Below are 20,270 nucleotides of genomic sequence, written 5' to 3' on the forward strand. Positions count from 1 at the left end.
ATTTCAAAATTGCTACCTAGGAAAGCATCCATCTTTGACTCATAGTAATATTGTTTCCTTAACGATGATACCATGACAATGTTTTATTTTGCTCTCTATCTTCTTAAAGTCACATATGGAAGACCGCCATTAAACTGATTAGCATATTTATGACGATCAGTTCAAAGGTCAATGAGAAGACTGAAACCGTCGTCCATTATCTAGCTGCTGTGACCCTCACTCGGCCTTTAAAGACATTTTTTATCGTCCAAAGCTCTAAACATGTAAAGCTCCCTTATATTAATCATTTTAAAAGAGATTTGTTGAAGTGTGTGGACACGGAAGTAATACATCATATGTCATGTTTGCACCTGACTTCAGTTTATCATTTTACTAGAAGTGTATAAGTACATGTACGTCGACTAGAAAACTGTAAAAAGGTTGGATAGTGATTTTATTTACTTTTGTGTTGTGTTAGACAATAATACGTCATTCGGTCATCCTCTAAATATTTTATTGTATACGTTACAAATTGAAATTGGCATATATTTCTCAATATTTATTTCATAAGAAGCAACTTCTGTTCATTTATACTAATTTATTTGATTACACAATTTACTAGTTTTCGTGTGTCAAACAGTGGCCTTTAATATAGATATTCCTTTTCAGAAGCTAATAAGATGTGAAATTCATAAAGTGCTTCAGAAACGCAAGGGTTATCTCATTCACGTGTTCGGAATACTACATTGTAAATACAACTCGTTTGTTATCAATACGTCCTGTTGGGTTTTGTAATCAGTCTAGCCACTTGAAAAAATGATAAAAAATAACGCTCGTGTTATGAATTAGACTCTCAGACTCTAAATACCCTTTTTGTCATAAAACCTTAGCATTTCGGTGTTTGAGACACACACAATCCTTGTTCGATCCTGGTCAGCATTTTCCGTTTTGTGCAACAATTTACTCAAAAACAGGACACATCAAAAGATGCGTCAGTTCCAGGTGACAAAACAAACACTCCAGTCGAAACCACACCAACTTGTGTCTGCATCAACTCTCATTGACGGAACCCTTGATGTCTTCTGTTTTAGAGTAAATTTTTGCAGAAAACAACCGAATGCTCAGCTCTTATGACCAGAATTGAGGTGTTCGAAACACACTGAATCCTGGTCATAACAGCTTAGCATTTGGTGATTTTCTGCAACAATTTACTCTAAAACAGCACATCAAAGGGCCGTCAACAGGGATCGACAGTTCGGGTAGTCTACACGACTGTTGTTTTCGGTGACCAACACCCCGTACAATTCTCCGACACCCCAGCGGTGGCAGTTGCTCGATCATGGATGGGTGGGTACCCCGGCTTGTTAGCGAAATTTCATATGTACCCCTTTTCCAGTTAATATTTCAATGAAAAAGAACCCCCCCCCCCCTTTTTTTTTTATATAATGAATCTGGGAGAAAATCACTTCAAAAACCCCCTTCTTTCCAAAATCCGGGAGGTTTTACCTTCAACTAGCTCTGGATTTCGATCGATCGATCGAGAGAGAGAGAGAGAGAGAGAGAGAGAGAGAGAGAGAGAGAGAGAGAGAGAGAGAGAGAGAGAGAGAGAAGAAATGAGGCATCGTACCCATATTCTCGGAGGGTGATCTGAAAAAGTATCCCCATTTTACGATTCCACGGACCTAGATGGCCGACGAGATGCAAAACATCCACTGGACCGCGACCAAGAAAACAGGTCATAAATTGTGATATTGCGATTCTGAAGAGTCACTTTCACGGTAGTCATGCTCGCAGACGGTGTACGCGTTTCGCTCAAGGGATGACTTACTCTGTATGCAAGCAGGACAACTATCACGGCAGAGTACCATCTAATTTGGATGAAGAATCATTGAAGTGTGAGCGTATCACACCCCACTTTTTAAATTTTGATGTAGACACTGGACGTATGTACTCTACGAAGACACATCGAGAGAGGGGTTAAAAAGGAGACACGAGAAAACATCAGTGGAAAGCGGGATGGTCACCGAAAACACTGGACATCGCGTAGACGTCTACTGACTGCTCGAGCGCTCTCTTCAACGTGGAAAGCGGCATCTTCTGATGTTCATAAATGCTTAGCATTTGGAACTTAATGTCAACAATTTACTGTGTTGGACACAACAGAAGTTAATGTGTCTTAGACACCACACGAAATTGTAACAGTGTGTAAAGCAGGCTGCTTTGAAGAAGTCACCTCCGACTAACGCATCTTGTGATGTGTTCTGTTTTAGAGTAAATTGTAGCATAAAACGTCAAATGCTAAGCTCTTATGACCAGGACTCAATGTGTCTCAAACAAGGATTGTGTGTGTCTCAAACACCCAAATGCTAAAGTTTTATGACAAAAAGTGTAACTCTACTATTTTGAATCGAGTCTTGAAAAGCCTGGGCGGAGCTTATTTTGTAGTCCATAATGATTGATTATTCATATTGTGACATATTACACCAATCAGCATTCAATTACTTTTGAATAGAAGATGTTGGACTCGTTATTTTGGCTATAGCGAACCATGCAATTTGAATAGACCTCTATGTATGGAGGTATCTTCTACCTCCAAGGGAAATTACTGTATCCTCTGTTGTTTGCTAATTTGTCCCCCCCTTTTTTCACACCAAGCTTCACCAAAGCCAGTGGTCTATAAGCTTGTACGGAAAAAATTACCTGAAATTCAGAGATAAAAGCTTGTCATCAATTGACATTTGAGATGGGTCAAAGTTCAGCTGGTATGTCTGTTGGGTAGGCACACTCTATTCATGTGGTTTAAAATAATTTTAATCTTACTTTAAATGTCTGTAGAGGTAATATTTTATGGTGGGTGTGAAGTTGGACATTGCCTGAAGTCCCAAAGTATCATTTCACCTTTGTCGGCATTCGTTGGGTGTCATTGTGATTATCCGTATATGGGACTATATGAGACTGAATCTGAAGCTTAGTGTGAGACTAGCCTCATATCATATTGTCCTCTAATATGAATCTAATTCTGGGTCTGAGACTCACTTTATATTCCTCCCGTGATATATTATTCATCTTGCTGCATCTGGTGTATATATTATCATGATGCTGGACAGCTTCTATTCGAAGTATGAACTCTTGATTCGTGATTATATGTATCAATTTTATTTATATAAGTATATATAATCCCACGAAATTAACGTTGGTTATACGCCATAATGCTCCAAGTACGAGCTGCAGGTAAGTTTATTTCTGTCTATTACTGGTTGTGTAGCTTATGTTCATCTGTTTATTGCCTGCCCCCCCCCCCTCTCTCTCTCTCTCTCTCTCTCTCTCTCTCTCTCTCTCCCTGTATTACCGTGTATTAGCATTGAGTCAAATTTCTTTCATACTGAACTTCTTAGTTCCTACTGCAAAATGACATCAGCTGGTAATGTTGAGTTCTATCCATTGACTTGAAAGAAATGTCAGATTATTCGGATTATAGGATAGCTATTATGCTGATTGGTTAAGGAAAGGATATACAACGAGGCGAGTGAGGCTCGCTTTGTGGCGCCAAAAGACCACGGTGATATTAGTGGTGATGACTTGACGAGGTCATTATACCTCGGCATCCCAATTTCTATTTTGTAAACGATTTGCAACGAGGCGTGTGAGCGCCTACTAATACCACGGCTCCTTTTGTGGTGATGGCTTAATGATATTCTACTGCATCCCCATCTCTTATTTCATCTTATTTCACATAAGCATCCGCGTTCACTCTCGATCCTGGTCACATTGATCGGATGACTCGGCGCCCACACATCTACCTATATCCTTTACTTCTTCCTGCATGTCATTATCAATTCAGAAATACTAATGACCTCCTACCCCTCCAAGAGGGTGACGAGTGATAATGAAAGCCTACTGAACTACTGAAATAGAAGTACCATATATCTGAATAAAAAACCATCCCTTCTCTTTGACTAAAATTCAAGGTATCTTCCAAAAGCTTTAATTTTCTTGCTTGTATTACTTGCATTGTCTCTTGTATTCATTGACTGTCTCAAGACAAGTAAGTCATGGTTTACAAACTACTTGTAAAGAATGGTGTGCTTGGCGAGATTGCGACAAACCTTGACGTTGCTGTATGTGGTTGAGATATTAGTGAGCAGTTCTTTAGGGATGCTGATGAGAGAAATTCAATATGTTATTAGAGTTGCAATATATTGATTAATTGGGCATTGAGTTAGGTTACTTACCAGGGATAATTTGTATTGAAATTTAATGACAGAAAGAACTATTCATTACATTGTCAAATTTAACATTCCCACACTCTTTCATGTAATTTTATACTATCTACATGCCGGCATTGGGAATGGAGACAGCATAGCGTTTTGTGTTGTGTTTTGTTTTATACCATTGCGGCCTCGTCACACAAAGTTTCAAATATCCACCGCACCTTACTTTTGACAAGACAAATAGATCATGTAATCTTTATAGAATAAAATATGGTGTATGATACGCTCAAACTTCAATGATTCTTCATCCAAATTAGATGGTACTCCGTGATAGTAGTCCTGCTTGCATACGGAGTAAGTCATCCCTTGAGCGAAATGCGTACACCGCCTGCGAGCATGACTACTGTGAAAGTGACTCTAAAGAATCGCAATATCGCAATTTACGACCTGTTTTCTTGGTCGCGGTCCAGTGGATGTTTTGCATCTCGTCGACCATCTAGGTCAGTGGAATCGTAAAAAGGGGGTACTTTTTCAGATCACCCTCCGAGAATATGGGTACGATGCCCCCATTTCTTTTCTCTCTCTTCCCCAACGAAGGCCCAGGGAGAAAGGTCATGTAATCGAGGACCGTGTGCAGTGTATGGATTAGGTGTCGTTGAAGGTATAGCTCTGGATTTCTACGCTACGGGGTTCGACACGACGTAGCGTAGAAATCCAGAGTAGTTGAAGGTAAAACCTCCCGGATTTCGGAAAAAAGGGGGTTTTTGAAGTGATTTTCTCCCAGATTCACTATATAAAAAAGGGGGGTGTTCTTTTTCATTGAAATATTAACTGGAAAAGGGGTACATATGAAATTTCGCTAACAAGACGGGGTACCCACCCATCCATGATCGAGCGACTGCCACTGCTGGGGTGTCGGAGAGTCAGAATTGTATGGGGTGTTTGTCACCGAAGACACACGTCATGTAGACCACCCAAACTGTCAATCCGTGTTGATGGCCCTTTGATGTGTGCTGTTTTAGAGTAAATTGTTGCAGAAAATCACCAAATGCTAAGCTCTTATGACCAGGATTCAGTGTGTTTCGAACACCTCAATTCTGGTCATAAGAGCTTAGCATTTGGTTGTTTTCTGCAACAATTTACTCTAAAATAGAAATCATCAAGGGTTCCGTCAATGAGAGTCGATGCAGACACAAGTTGGTGTGGTTTCGACTGGAGTGTTTGTTTTGTCGCCTGGAACTGACGCATCTTTTGATGTGTCCAGTTTTAGAGTAAATTGTTGCACAAAACGGCAAATGCTAAGCTCTTATGACCAGGATTGTGTGTGTTTCGAACAAGGATTGTGTGTGTTTCAAACAAGAATTGTGTGTGTCTCAAACACCCAAATGCTAAGGTTTTATGACAAAAAGTGTATCATGTCTGGTTCGATTTGCATGCAAATTTATGTAAATTAGCCACCTTTCCAAATTTTAAATGCATGATTGCACCAAGACAAAGTTCTGCCCCTCCCTCCCCGGCAATTTGGTCAGGCTACGGCCCTGGATTGAATGACAAAAACATCAAGATTTTGGGTTAATGATTGCAACGATTTACATAATGAAGAGACATTCTTCGGATAAGGGCATCACAGTAATGAATAGACAAGGAAATACACAGGAACATTTATCAAACAGTATCTCATTCCAAGAGTGACTTTGGAAATAAATAATATGTTCAGTTTAGCTAAACTCCTATAAAATAGGTATACATAGTGCACTTAGAAGTGTTAAATTCCTATATAATAGGTATGCATGGTGCACTTAGAAGTGCTAAATTCTATAAAATAGGTATACATAGTGCACTTAGAAGTGCTAAATTCTATAAAATAGGTATACATAGTACATTTAGAAGTGCTAAATTCTATAAAAAATAGGTATACATAGTGCACTTAGAAGTGTTAAACTCCTATATAATAGGTATGCATGGTGCACTTAGAAGTGCTAAATTCTAAAAAATAGGTATACATAGTGCACTTAGAAGTGTTAAACTCCTATATAATAGGTATGCATGGTGCACTTAGAAGTGCTAAATTCTATAAAATAGGTATACATAGTGCACTTAGAAGTGCTAAATTCTATAAAATAGGTATACATAGTGCACTTAGAAGTGCTAAATTCTATAAAATAGGTATACATAGTGCACTTAGAAGTGTTAAACTCCTATATAATAGGTATGCATGGTGCACTTAGAAGTGATAAATTCTAAAAAATAGGTATACATAGTGCACTTAGAAGTGTTAAACTCCTATAAAATAGATATACATATAGTGCACTTAGAAGTGCTAAATTCTATATAATAGGTATACATAGTGCACTTAGAAGTGCTAAATTCTATAAAATAGGTATACATAGTGCACTTAGAAGTAATCCCACGCATAATCTGACATTGCTGCTATATGTTGGTGATTAGTTTCTTCAATTTAATTCCAAGCCTTCGGCAATGAAACTCCTAAGACGTTAAGAGTGTTAAACAAAACACCTGTGTGAATGAAGGTCTTTCTGTCGACATGGTGACAGATTGAGCTTGGCGACGTAATACAACGCTTGGTTACTAGCGCTGGCTTATCTATACACAAATTTGAAACACGGTGGAAAGTTGGATTCAAGATTTAGATCAAGGAGAATGTGAGCAAAACCCGAAATATATTTATATCTCATTTTGACAGGCAGACCAAAATAATCCATATTGAGAATATGGTATATACCATCTTACTTTGACAAATAGTGACGGACAAAGCAAACATTGATTCAGTGAGTATAACGTCAAATTGAACTACTTTCAGAATAGGAGTGATGCTAGGTTTTAATGTTTGACTTTTTTCAGCATATATACTATCGATATTACCGAATGAAATATTATATCAGTTGACATATACAGTGAAAACACGTCCATGTATAGATGTGCGCAATAATGATACAATATATATGTGTTTTCCCTCTATATTTTTTGTATGTAGAGTCACGGATACTTAAAACTTTATTGCAATATGACTAAAATATATTACATTCTCCAGTACTCGTTTGAAATGAATACCTTACGGACAAGAGTTTGTTGTATGCTTTGAAACAGGGAGAGCCTTGAAGCTTTGTTTGTATTCGTATTTGTTTTTATCAGTAAAGTTGTTGTTGTTGTTGTTGTTGTTGTTGTTGTTGTTGTTGTTGTTGTTTTATATCTGCTTTCTTTTATTTTTAAGAACTTTTGAGCAGATGATAGATTACATATAAATGGACTGGAAATGACCTTGATTATCACTAAACACACGAAGGGAAAACATATTTTGTCTTTATCAGATTCACCGAATTGCTTCTTTTTTGGAGATGATAAACAAGATCGTGAAAGTTGAAGAAAAAATAAAATATCAAAACATACTCAAGACAAGGCCTACTCATCTGCCTATATTGAGATGCAGATGGGAATGTTGACATAAGGAATATTTGCATAAAGGGCGTTTGTGAGGAGAAAAATAATAGTCGGCCGTGCCATAATGAAATGGACCTTCTCCATTATTGTAATATACGGAGCAAGCAATGTTTTAAGTATGACTCTTCCCAACCCCCAACCCCACACACACACACACAGATATATATATATATGTGTGTGTGTGTGTGTATGTAAGTATGTATGTATGTGTGTATGTATGTATGTATGTATATATATATATATATATATATATATATATATATATATATATATATATATATATATATATATATATATATATATATATATATATATATAAGAACGTCAAAATGAATCGAGGGCAATAAATATAAAGATGACTCTACGTGTGCAGGTTAAAGGGTTAAAGTTGGTTAACGTTGAGGTTTAATACAGAATTATACATGACTTTGATTTACAATTCTACTGTATAAGGGTATTTCCTGTTGTAGTTTGCGAGGTTATATTTTATTTTCAAGGCGACACTTGCAAACTGACTACGAGCCATTGTTCTGTAGGTGAGTGTTAACGACGTTGTCTATACGGCTTGTACATACGGTTGCCTGGGTAGTGATGAACCACGACAACGGAAACAAATGACACGTTTTAGAGTAAATTGTTGCACAAAACGGTAAATGCTAAGCTCTTTTGACCAGGATTGTGTGTGTTTCGAACAAGGATTGTGTGTGTTTCGAACAAGGATTGTGTGTGTTTCAAACAAGAATTGTGTGTGTCTCAAACACCCAAATGTTAAGGTTTTATGACAATAAGTGTAACCGTTACTGGCTGTGTATCATGATTTGGTATTGCCGATATCAAATGACACTGCATAGCTAGTTACATACCGTAAACTTGATAGGAAAGCTGACATTAGGTGTCCTTGAAACTCAAAACTTGAATCTTTAACTGAAACTTTCAACAACTTCAAAGTTGGGAGGCTTTGTAAATACCCCAGTAATTCTTTTCTGATTTGCGCAACAAGTTCTATCTTCATGTCTGACCGGGCGCACATACATCGGCCGTCTGCCATGCCAGTGATTACGCATTGATTCAGTGCCCAACATTCACATGTGTCACTGTCAACAGCATGCAGCACGATCCCCTAACACAGCTTTTTCGGAATCAAAATACACATGTACTCATTTTGTTTCCATTAATTCAACCCATCAACAAATGAAAATCACAACGTGTCCCATAAATTTGGTTTACTAAGGCTTCTGAGCAGTGGCAGATACATGTTCCGGTAGCAAGTTCAGTGTTTCGCACACGTCAGAGAGTATGTCAGAGTAGAGGTCACGACAGTGACGGTAGACAAAACATGTGACGAGAGACGTCCATTTCGACGTCTCATCTACTCCCTCTAAGGTTTCAATTTGTAGATTAAGTTTATCAAAGTTGATCTTTTTGTTGCATTTTTTATTTTAACAATAGAACTGCGCGTTGTCACTGTATCTTATATGATGTCAACAAAACCTTCCCTTACGCAGTCAGTATAATTCTTGTGGGATAGACGTCACTGCGCGCCTGGCCCGGTCCGGCCGTGGACTTTAATAGATAATGTTGATGTCTGCCGTAAAATGAATGCGCCAAAGCGATGTAAGGTGGGAAAATTATTGCGTCATTTGTAATTTTAGGGGGCCAATGTCGCAAGGTCGCGGCCTCGGCAGAACTGGTCTAAGACGCCATGAGGAACCTTACAATTTTGCTGTGCTCAGGGGTCGGTCGGAAATATAAAAAAATTCTGATGTCGGAGCTGCAAATTAGGGTCGGTCGGGAGATGAGAAACAGAAAAATAAAAAGGGCCGCCCTAATGTAAGCAGCCGAGGTCTGAGCCTACTTCTGTGAGAATCGAACATGACAAACGAAACTATTCTTCTTAAATATCAAATTAGTACAAATATTGTGTACCTTTTGAAGCAGTTGAAAGAAAAGAATGTTATGTCTAATTTTGAAAAGCAACTAATAGTAACACATACGGTCTTTTGTTTGGTAAAGAAAGCTATTATAATGCTTCCTGTAATGATTATATGTAATAATGAAAAATAATGGTGGTTATTGAATGTCTGTGGCATCATATTCCCGTCCATTGTGACGCCTTTGATTAGCATAACGCGACACGAACAGAACAGCTATTTCTAAGGGCAACCAAGATGTATGGAATAATAGCTATGAACTCATTACTTTGAATGACGCAATAAATGTGTAGATATATATTAGGTTATAGTATTCACTTAATGGAACGTGTTTGCCAGCAGCTGGAATTCTCACAGACTGTCATACTTATCAATAGCAGAAAAAATATTAATATACATGTACATAGGTCATTTATTGCAGTCCATGGCCTTCAGTCAAAAATATAATTATTACATTACTGCATTCATGAGTTATAGGTTTCTGCTACAAATTGCCTGCCTCTTTCCTAAAACAAAGTGCATGAAAGAGAAATAGTGCTAGTTTTCTGCAATGAGTTTTCGTCGTCAGCACTATTAGTCCTGTTTAGCTCTTCATAAGATTGAAGAAATTCATCCTCCACTTCTCCTATGTCAAGATTGTACAAATACAATCTTGTCTGTCAATACTATTTTTCCCCCAAACATTAAAATGGTTGTTATATTTGTAGTTAAATATATATATATTACTGCATAAATTGTTCTGCATGATTGTTTAGGTACCCATACAACTCCACTCATCAAATATTCTGATGACTCTGAACTACTTAGATTTGAATGTTAAGAAAACTAAAGAGATGGTTATCGACTTCAGGAAGGACCCTAGGTCAGTGCCCGACCTTTTCATTGACTGAATATAGATATTTAGGTACAATCTTGGATAATAAGTTAAATTTCAAGGCCAACACAGATTTCATTCACAAGAAATGTCAATCTAGAGTTTACTGTCTACAACAATTGAGGGCCCTAAATGTAAATGCCAAGGTATTGCAGACATTATATCGGAGTTTTATTGAGCCAGTTTTAACATTTCTTTTTTGTGCTGGTTGAGTAGTATCGGGACTACCTACAAGAATATCTTGAACAAGATTGTAAATGTGTGTAGTAAAGTAGTGGGCGAAAAGCAGACTGATTTGAATGAATTGTTTACATCTTGTGTACAAAAAAAGCTAGGAGAATGGTAAATGACAAAGGCCACATTATGTCCCAGCACTTTGAACTTCTGCCATCAGAGAGATGATTTCGTATCCCAAAATTCAGAACAGTCAGAACCAAATCAAGTTTTGTGCCCACTTCAATAAGACTTTTAAACCAAACTAAGTGGTTGTATTTTAAAGATATCATTGCTTTGTTTTTTTTATTTTATCTGATCTACAGAGGTCAAAGATCACATTTCATTTTAAAGACATAAACAGTGTGTACATTTTGTTTTGCATTTATTGTATCTTTATTTTAATGTGTTTAATGTATGGATCCACGTCACCGTAATTTCTCTACGTGAGATAATCTTGTATAAATGGGAAACGTTAATACCGACTTAATGTAAGTTCCTGGCCGCATGTAATCACATGCAACCTTTCCTGTCATTTTACCTTGAGGTTTTTTTTTACAGATAGCTTAATAGATGGATGTGTTTTCAGAATGTTATCCGTAAGTCAGCATTCCAATGACGACAGTGACAACAAATAAGATCTCGTTCATGAAGACCCACAGAGTGTTGTCGTGGGAGTAGATTATTTCAACATCAAATGTTGAATTTCAAGACTCAACGGCAGATGTTCGTTTGACAAGCTACTTGTAAGAGACACAAACTAGCATGGATTTCGCTTTTTCAAAACCACGTCTGCCTTTGTTATAATTGAAAGTGGAGAAGAATATTTCGGTAGGCTTGTTATAACAATCATCACTGATCTTCTTTTGAGGTTACTCATTTTTCCTATAATGTCTTTTCTTGCAATCAATAGAGATGATTTTGGATATCCTACATTATTTCTGTGATATGTATCGAAACACCTTGATGTTCTCGTTCAAAGTTTTTGCTTTCTGTATTACAGGAACGAATATTACGATGTGAAAAGTAATCAAAGCAAGAGATGATATTGGATAGTAACCAAACTGCCTTATGGCCATGCCGAAAATAATTATAAGAGAAGTAAAATGATTTTAAAACATGATAGATTTTTAAAGGGTCACATCTCATATATGTAACAATTATTTCACAGCCGGCTGCCTACGGTGTCAATCTGCCTCCTGTAAGGGCCAAACATTTAGAATATTGTTGTTCATGCCTTGTCAAAAAGGAAAAATCTGCCCTACCAAAATTGTATATCCATTAGTTACTGCGTTAATAAAATGTATTGGAGGGAACTCTAAAATCTGTAACATTCAGGCTATTTGCCTAGTGGCTTGGCCAGTTTATGGCACTTACAGTTTATTGCGTTCAATCTCTCATACCATACGCCCAGCCTCTGGGCGAATAATGCCGAAATTGTTGTTATTCGCCCAGCGAATAGCCTTTGACAAACTGTGATCGTTGGATTAGTTTTGAACAGCAAGAAGTACTAAAAATCAATTTTGATTGAGAATGAAGTAGTGAAGAGGTCGTTGAATTTGTCTTGGCGAATTCCCTGACAAGATTGCCCACAGATGCGATCCAATTTTTGTGGTATTGAATGCCTAGCGTGCACGTGCAACATTTATAAATCGTTGGGTCAATATTCAAATTAGCATAGGTCACACTGTACCAAGATTTCTGGACATTTGAAACGTGGCGGACTAATTACCGAAAACATATATGCAAATAACTAATTCAAACTAAAAGCTACTTCATAAATATTTACAGGGCAGATGCGTTCTGGGATCACAAATGTATATTTTAAATTATGTAGAATTTGAAGCTTGCATTGCATTCTGTAGATATAGTATAATTACTGAAAATTGTTAATTATTCAAATATTCATTATTATTCATAGGATGTTTACCAAATTCAGTTCTTGTTGTTACCATAAGGAATATATATAGCAAGTTTCATTACTATTGATGAAGTGTTTTTTTAGATATCATGTCCACAGACAGACAGACAAACAGACACACAGAAATATTCAATTCAACTCTTATAATAGTTGCCTTATAATTTTTGTACGTGATGTTTATCAGCAGTTGTATAAAGAGGTCAATGCTACGACGGATTTCACCAACCTTTGTTGAAATGTCAATGGAAATACAAATGTCTTTTCAGAACAAAAGTTCACCATTGCCCTCGAGTCAAAACTCAATATGGAAATAATTACCAGATTTATCAAGGTTCAGCATTTAGATGCCATACGTTACATAAAAGTATCTTGGTCGTGATTGTCGTGAGTTGTACATAGGAAACAAACACCTTCTGGTTTATTTTGAGTTTTTATTTTCTTAGCAAATGTGATGAATTCTACATCTGATTCATAATCTTCAAGGTTTGGTTTTCTTGTTCAAAACTTAAACTTTGCAAGTGAAATACTGTAAAAACAATAATTGTTATCCAAGGGTTTTGAAATTTTACATTTTTACTAGCAAAACTATCAAAAAAAGTGTAAAAAAATAAAAAAATAAAAAAACAAGCGACCTATCGGTCAGAATAGCTCCACTGTTATTTTTAGTTTTTATTTTGGTAGCGATGTAATAAAGTGGTTAGTGGTTTCATATGATGTCTCAAACACATTTTACACAGAAAGTTGGTAAAATATTGTTCTTTTATACCATGGTCACCATTTTATAAAAAAATTTACCGTTATGAAAATTACACAAAATCTCAGAAAAATAATGACTGGGAAATGCACACACACACACACAAAGGATTTTTGAGGTTGGCTATAAATAATTCCAGTGTTTTACAGCTTCAACCCTGGAAAATTTTAATAATGAATGAAATAAACTAGGGATCTAAAATAATTTTGAGGCAAATCGAATTTCAATTTTCTAATAAATTTACCAAAAACACTGTCCATAAGCTTAATTGTCAACAACATTCAACTTGTAGTAGACATAACATCATCTAATATTTAAATTTACGGAGTGTCTTGTGACCGGCGCCTGTCAGCAGACTCGGCCATTTTTTTTCATCATTCCATTGTATTTAAACCTTGTACTTGACATTTCGGGGGAAAGATGCGCAAAACATAATGCAAAGTCTGAAGCCAAATTAAAGTTGTAATTATTTTGATTATTTTTACTTGCCAAATATTTGCATTTTGGAAATGGCAAGACATGTTCATGTCGTTTACATCACAGATAACTAACACTAGTTATCTGTGTTTACATGTAAACTGTCGGCCAATAAACAAAGTTTGGTCGATTCATTGTACGTATTGCTCTTCGCCGCACGCCTATGGCCTAGGCATGCCTTGCCTTGCTTACGCGAGTTGTCTTCATTCTAGTTCACTGTCACTCCAAATTGCACGACAATATAGAAATAATCACAAGTTACATGTTATCTGAAAACATCAAACTTTTATAGTGGGTCTGAAGTGTGATTTTAGTGAGTACCAAGAACTCCTAGCTGCTTGCTGTGGAAAATCGCCCTGTCAAACGAGGCCAGCTTCAACTTCTGGGTCAAATCAGTCGTTTTCTACCAAAAAGTCTTGAACGGACCATTACACAATGATCCTACTAAATTTACTTGCCATAGTTATTTAAAACACATAAAAATCCACCTTTTTGTGAAATTTGTAAACTTTCCGGTCCGTATTGAGGAAACTATGAGCGAAAAACCTGGGTCGAAATTTCAGGGCCTCAAGTATGCGTCCCGAATTCGTCGGAAAATCGGTATTCCTAAATGTAATGCCAACATTTATTTTGCTGGCACGAAAGAAGAGATGTCATTTGAGGTTTAGGCATTTACTGTATCTAAAATGGTGGACTCTAGTGAAAGTTACGGCGAGTTGAAAATACCCAAAAATAAGGCCCGTGAGCAGCCATTCAAAGTGTAATGGTCGCTATCTGGAGGATAGATTGTATGCAAATGAGGGTATTGCGGACTGGCTGATTATGTAGTAGGGGTGTAGAATTTGGATTTGAAGTTTACAACCCTGTTTCGAACAAACACTTGTCATTTGGGCGCACAATGCGTAGAATTATGACTATGGCACATATTACATTGCTTGTTTGACGTCAATAGTGTCTTTTGAAAAGTGGCAGTTTACTTAAAGTCTCGTGGACTGATTTCCAATATGGCGTCGGTCACAATGTTCGTTAACATATTAATTTTTTTGTTAAATTACAAAAAAAAATCATAAAAAATAGAAAAGAAGATATGCTGACTTGAAATTAACAAATCTGAGTAAGCTACCCTCTGCGCATCAACACACCAGATATCAAAGCAATATGAACAAATCTGAATAGCCTCCCCCAGGGAACATGCACACCAAATATCGAAGTATTCTGACTGTCACTTTCGGAGAAGATGATGAAAATATAAAAAGTTGACCAATGATTCACCTATAGTATACACTATACCTCTATACCCACCTATACCTAAAGCTACGCTCTCAGTTTTCGCTGACAGCGAAGCTAAAAAAAATAGATCAGAGGTTTTTAAAAGCACATCAAATCAGTTTGATTGAACTCCCTTCCTCCCTCAACCAAACTAAATCGTTGAAATTCGCCTTTCTTTGTTCATAAAGTAATCTCAGATAATATCAGTCAATATTCTTTTCGTGAATCCTCTGACATTTGAGAAGATTTATTAGATAATCCATTCATTCATTCGGAGGTAATACCACAAGGGATTGAAAACTTATCGACTAATTGTAGCACTCAATTTTTGCAAATTGTAAGAGATGATGTCATTTTTGTAACACGTAAATCCCCAGTACTGACGTCTCCGTATCGAATTTCACCAAATTGATTGCTATATATGTGTCCATATCCTGATAGACGTGTGTTCGTCGTGTATTCCGGCATAAGATTTTACGTTATTAAGAATTGTTTGGTGTAAGCTAATGATGAAAAGCTATGTGATGTTTCTTTATTATGAATACGACGGTGTTTCTCAGTCTAGCGATGTGACATTTCAATTCACAAACATTTAAGGTGAGGATTTAACTGTCGCAAATAATCCCGTGCCTATTCATATTAGTAATTTCTTGGCATTTACGAGATTTCTGACATTGTCAAAGGTTGTTGTACACGTATAAGGTTTGTGTTTGGCTAATTGACAAGATTTACTGGTAGTATATACGCAACTTTATTAGAGGTCGCAATCCCAGTAAAACTGCACCAAAAAGAAGACATCGACCATTCATTCTCATGTTATTCAAGCTCTTATTTGAATGAAAATAAAATGACGGGCACATATAGGAGCAAGATTTATTACCGCTTTGTACTGGAATGGTCTAGATAATATAAAATTGCACAAAGCATCGACATCATTTATTGCTAACTTAAATGGACATGGTCCTGAGTTATTTTGGCTTGATATGAGATGAAGTGCCTTTATACAGTTACTTACATACTCAGATGTCATCTACATTTACTTACTATAACATACTCAGTTATCACGACACTTACTTACTATAACATACCAAGTTATCACAATATTTACTTACTATAACATACTCAGTTATCACTACATTTACTTACTATAACATACTCAGTTATCACGACACTTCCTTACTATAACATACTCAGTTATCATTATATTTACTTACTATAACATACCAAGTTATCACTATATTTACTTACTATAACATACTCAGTTATCATTATATTTACTTACTATAACATACCAAGTTATCACTATATTTACTTACTATAACATACTCAGTTATCACTATATTTACTTACTATAACATACTCAGTTATCACTATATTTACTTACCATAACATACCAAGTTATCACTATATTTACTTACTATAACACACTCAGTTATCACTATATTTACTTACTATAACATACTCAGTTATCACTATATTTCCTTACTATAACATACTCAGTTATCACTATATTTACTTACTATAACATACTCAGTTATCACTATATTTACTTACTATAACATACTCAGTTGTCACTATATTTACTTACTATAACATACTCAGTTATCACTATATTTACTTACTATAACATACTCAGTTATCACTATATTTACTTACTATAACATACTCAGTCATCACTACATTTACTTACTATAACATACTCAGATATCACTATATTTACTTACTATAACATACTCAGTCATCACTACATTTACTTACTATAACATACTCAGATATCACTATATTTACTTACTATAACATACTCAGTTATCACTATATTTACTTACTATAACATACTCAGTCATCACTACATTTACTTACTATAACATAGCCGGTCATCATCACTACATTTACTTACAGTAACATACCCGGTCATCATCCCTACACTTACTTACAGTAATTTACCCGGTCATCATCCTTACATTTACATACAGTAACATGCTCAGTTGTCATTAAATGACTGCCAGAACCCCTGACCCTACATGTCAGTAGTATATGAATTAGTCGAGCGGTGAAAATCAGAATGTCTTTAAATATTTGCGTCAACTCAATTTGATAACCTGGGGATACACAATAGTTGAGATAATCCATTACTGATAGTCCGCGAAAAATATAATAAATGACCTTTCATTGTAGAATTACCGCTATAAATGTAGCGCTTTCACTTCAGCATTAGAGTATGTGGCGTGGAAATAGCACTTACAACTCGTATTAACGTCAAAAATCTACTGAAGTTTATGTAATATGTTAAACCCCCAAGCGTAAATCTTGCAGATAGAGGATGTCAAATACACATAACCATTGAATGCATTCATTTCATCAATATGTATGGTTAGTTATATATACACCTTGATATAATAGAGTGGAAGGTAAAATATTTAATATCATTCATGTTTAATTATAATGTAAAGTTATACGAATGTGTGTTATATTGATATATTAAAATATTAACGATATAAACGGCGATCTTACTGTTTATGTTTTAACAGAGCTGATCGTGAAACTATTGACCGTTCTGACTTGTAGTTGCTGAAATTGCTCATAATGTCATTACATTGAATATGCTGAACGAGTCTCGCTCTTGACAACCTTCAGATATCTACCAAGTAATGTAAGTATCGGATTCTCTTGTAGAAGATGTGAATAAAGCCATGCATACTCACTCTATCTTAGTGGCGATACTAATTCGTAAACTCTTCGGAAATAAACAAATATTCTGATGGCCATAATACTGGTGACGTATCGTTGTCGCAGTCATGTCGGACTCTGACTTTGTGACTCATTTGAAGATAAGCGTTCCACAGCTCACTATTTTGAGCAAAGTCGTAGGTTACATTCAGGGACATGCCTGTCAAATCTTTAAGTCCATTTGTGCAACTTCTTTTTGTCTAGCACGGCTACGGCTGCCCTTCACATACCCTTGAACAATAAATAATATTTTCAACTTGTCTCCTCTTCTTCAAACATGGCCAAATACTGCAGTATCACACGCTGTAGAAACGTTATAGCGTCCTGTTTTAATTGTTTCGTTATGGTACGTACCCATAACAAGAATAATTGTGAAGTCAAATGTAGTTATTATTTCATATACCACACGGACACAAATCTATAAATGTAGAAATCCTACAGATAGCCAGATAGATATTATTTTATTATAGTGACACAGTTTCACATACATAAGTACATAAGTACATACGTACATACAGTAAAGCAAAATTCTTTGCAAAATACAAGCAGTAATTATTGTGAAACCCCAGCCAAGTAGTTGGCTTATGGGTCACTCGTACCCAAAGAAGTCTTCACGTGTGGTCTTCAAGAAAATATGAATCAAAAGTATCTCTAAGTAGCTACTCACTCATTCCATTAAATACAGACTAGTTATTTATAAAATGTGCTATGATTCTAAATCATACTACAACGTTTGGATATTTCTACAAACACAGAAGCATTTTCTCACTACAAACTAAAAGTATTTTTATTCTATATTTTCACAATCTAAGTTCGTGAAAAGTTTAATTTGATTAAATTTATTGACACATTTTTTTTAATAGTTCGCAAGTGAATCTCATGTTCCTGTTCTTTATGCCACATTTAGTTCTAAAAATATTTTAATACTTTACGTTGGCATTTTACATGACTCATAGTTCGCGCAAATAACTATGCTAGGGAGGCATAAGTACATAACAGACTTTCAATTTATCAAAATCATCTGAATCCTGTGGTAATAATTCTAGAGTTGTATATGTCAGATGTATGATCACAAAAAGTTACTGATGAGCTCATAAATAAAATATCCATCACAAAAAGGACCCGAGGCAAAACATAAGAGATAAAAACAGATATCACATGATATATAACGTACTGCAAGATCAGTCAGATCGTGATTACGCTCAAACCATATTGTGAGACTGAGATTTCGACTTCTACGCCTTTGCGTGTAAATTAAAAGTAAAACCAGATTGTACTTCAAATGTTCTGAAAAGTCAAATGGAATTTCCCAGAACCATCCGTATACAAGGATATGCATCAACTGTAACTATATAGTTTTAAGTGCCATGTGTTATTGTAAATAAACGGCATGTTCGAGCCTATGTCAAATATTGAGGACATTGAAGACATTGGGTCACGGCTTTAACCTTTGCTATATCATCGGTTGGTGTTCCCTAGGCATTCTTTAAGTCGTGAATATTTCGAGGTTTTACAGATTTCATATTGTACAATACAAATTATTAAAGTGATGGAAATACTAAGTCTTCTTCTTATAACCCTGATTAGAGTCTTTTACACTTTTTGTTATAAAACCTTAGCATTTGGGTGTTTGAGACACACATAATTCTTGTTTGAGACACACACAATCCTTGTTTGAGACACACTGAATCCTGGTCATAAGAGCTTAACATTTGATGTTTTATGCTACAATTTACTCTAAAACAGAACACATCAAAAGATGCGTTAGTCGGAGGTGACTTCTTCAAAACATCCATTTATTGTTCACGTGGATTTTCATTTTATTTAATGAAACATGTAATAACTAGTATACATACATACATACATACATACATACATACATACATACATACATACACACACACACATACATACATACATACATACATACATACATACATACATACATACATACATACATACATACATATACACACATACATACATACATACATACATACATACATACATACATACATACATACTATACATACATACATACATACATACATACATACACAGACACATGCATACATACATACATACATACATACATACATACATACATACATACATACATACATACATACATACATACATACATGATCGTTGTATAGAATAGTCACAACTGATGTAACATCTTTTGTTTTTACATTGATTCAACATAATTACGCAATTCACAGTCATAACAACACCCTGTCATTTTCTAGCTCTCCTAAGAACGTCACAAATTGACAAGAAAGCACAAGGAATTACACAGTTCACAAGGTACCTTTATGTTCTACGTACTTCCCCTACTTCTACACTACCCTGGTCGCATTTCCACTCGTATTTTTGCAAAAATATAGGAAGCGTATTCAAGTGTTTGTGCCCGTTGTGGGAAGTTTTCTTTAATAAGCTGAGTGGCACCATCTGT

The 20,270-nt window shown here is 35.8% G+C and overlaps 1 protein-coding gene across 1 annotated transcript in view; it reads left to right on the forward strand.

Moving 5' to 3' along the window:
• LOC144443307 (uncharacterized) overlaps positions 1–20,270 on the forward strand; it is a 148,366-nt gene that overhangs the window by 68,022 nt on the left and 60,074 nt on the right. The window lies entirely within an intron of this gene.

This window comes from Glandiceps talaboti, chromosome 1 (genome assembly GCF_964340395.1).
Source record: "Glandiceps talaboti chromosome 1, keGlaTala1.1, whole genome shotgun sequence".
In the NCBI taxonomy this organism is placed as follows: domain Eukaryota; kingdom Metazoa; phylum Hemichordata; class Enteropneusta; family Spengelidae; genus Glandiceps; species Glandiceps talaboti.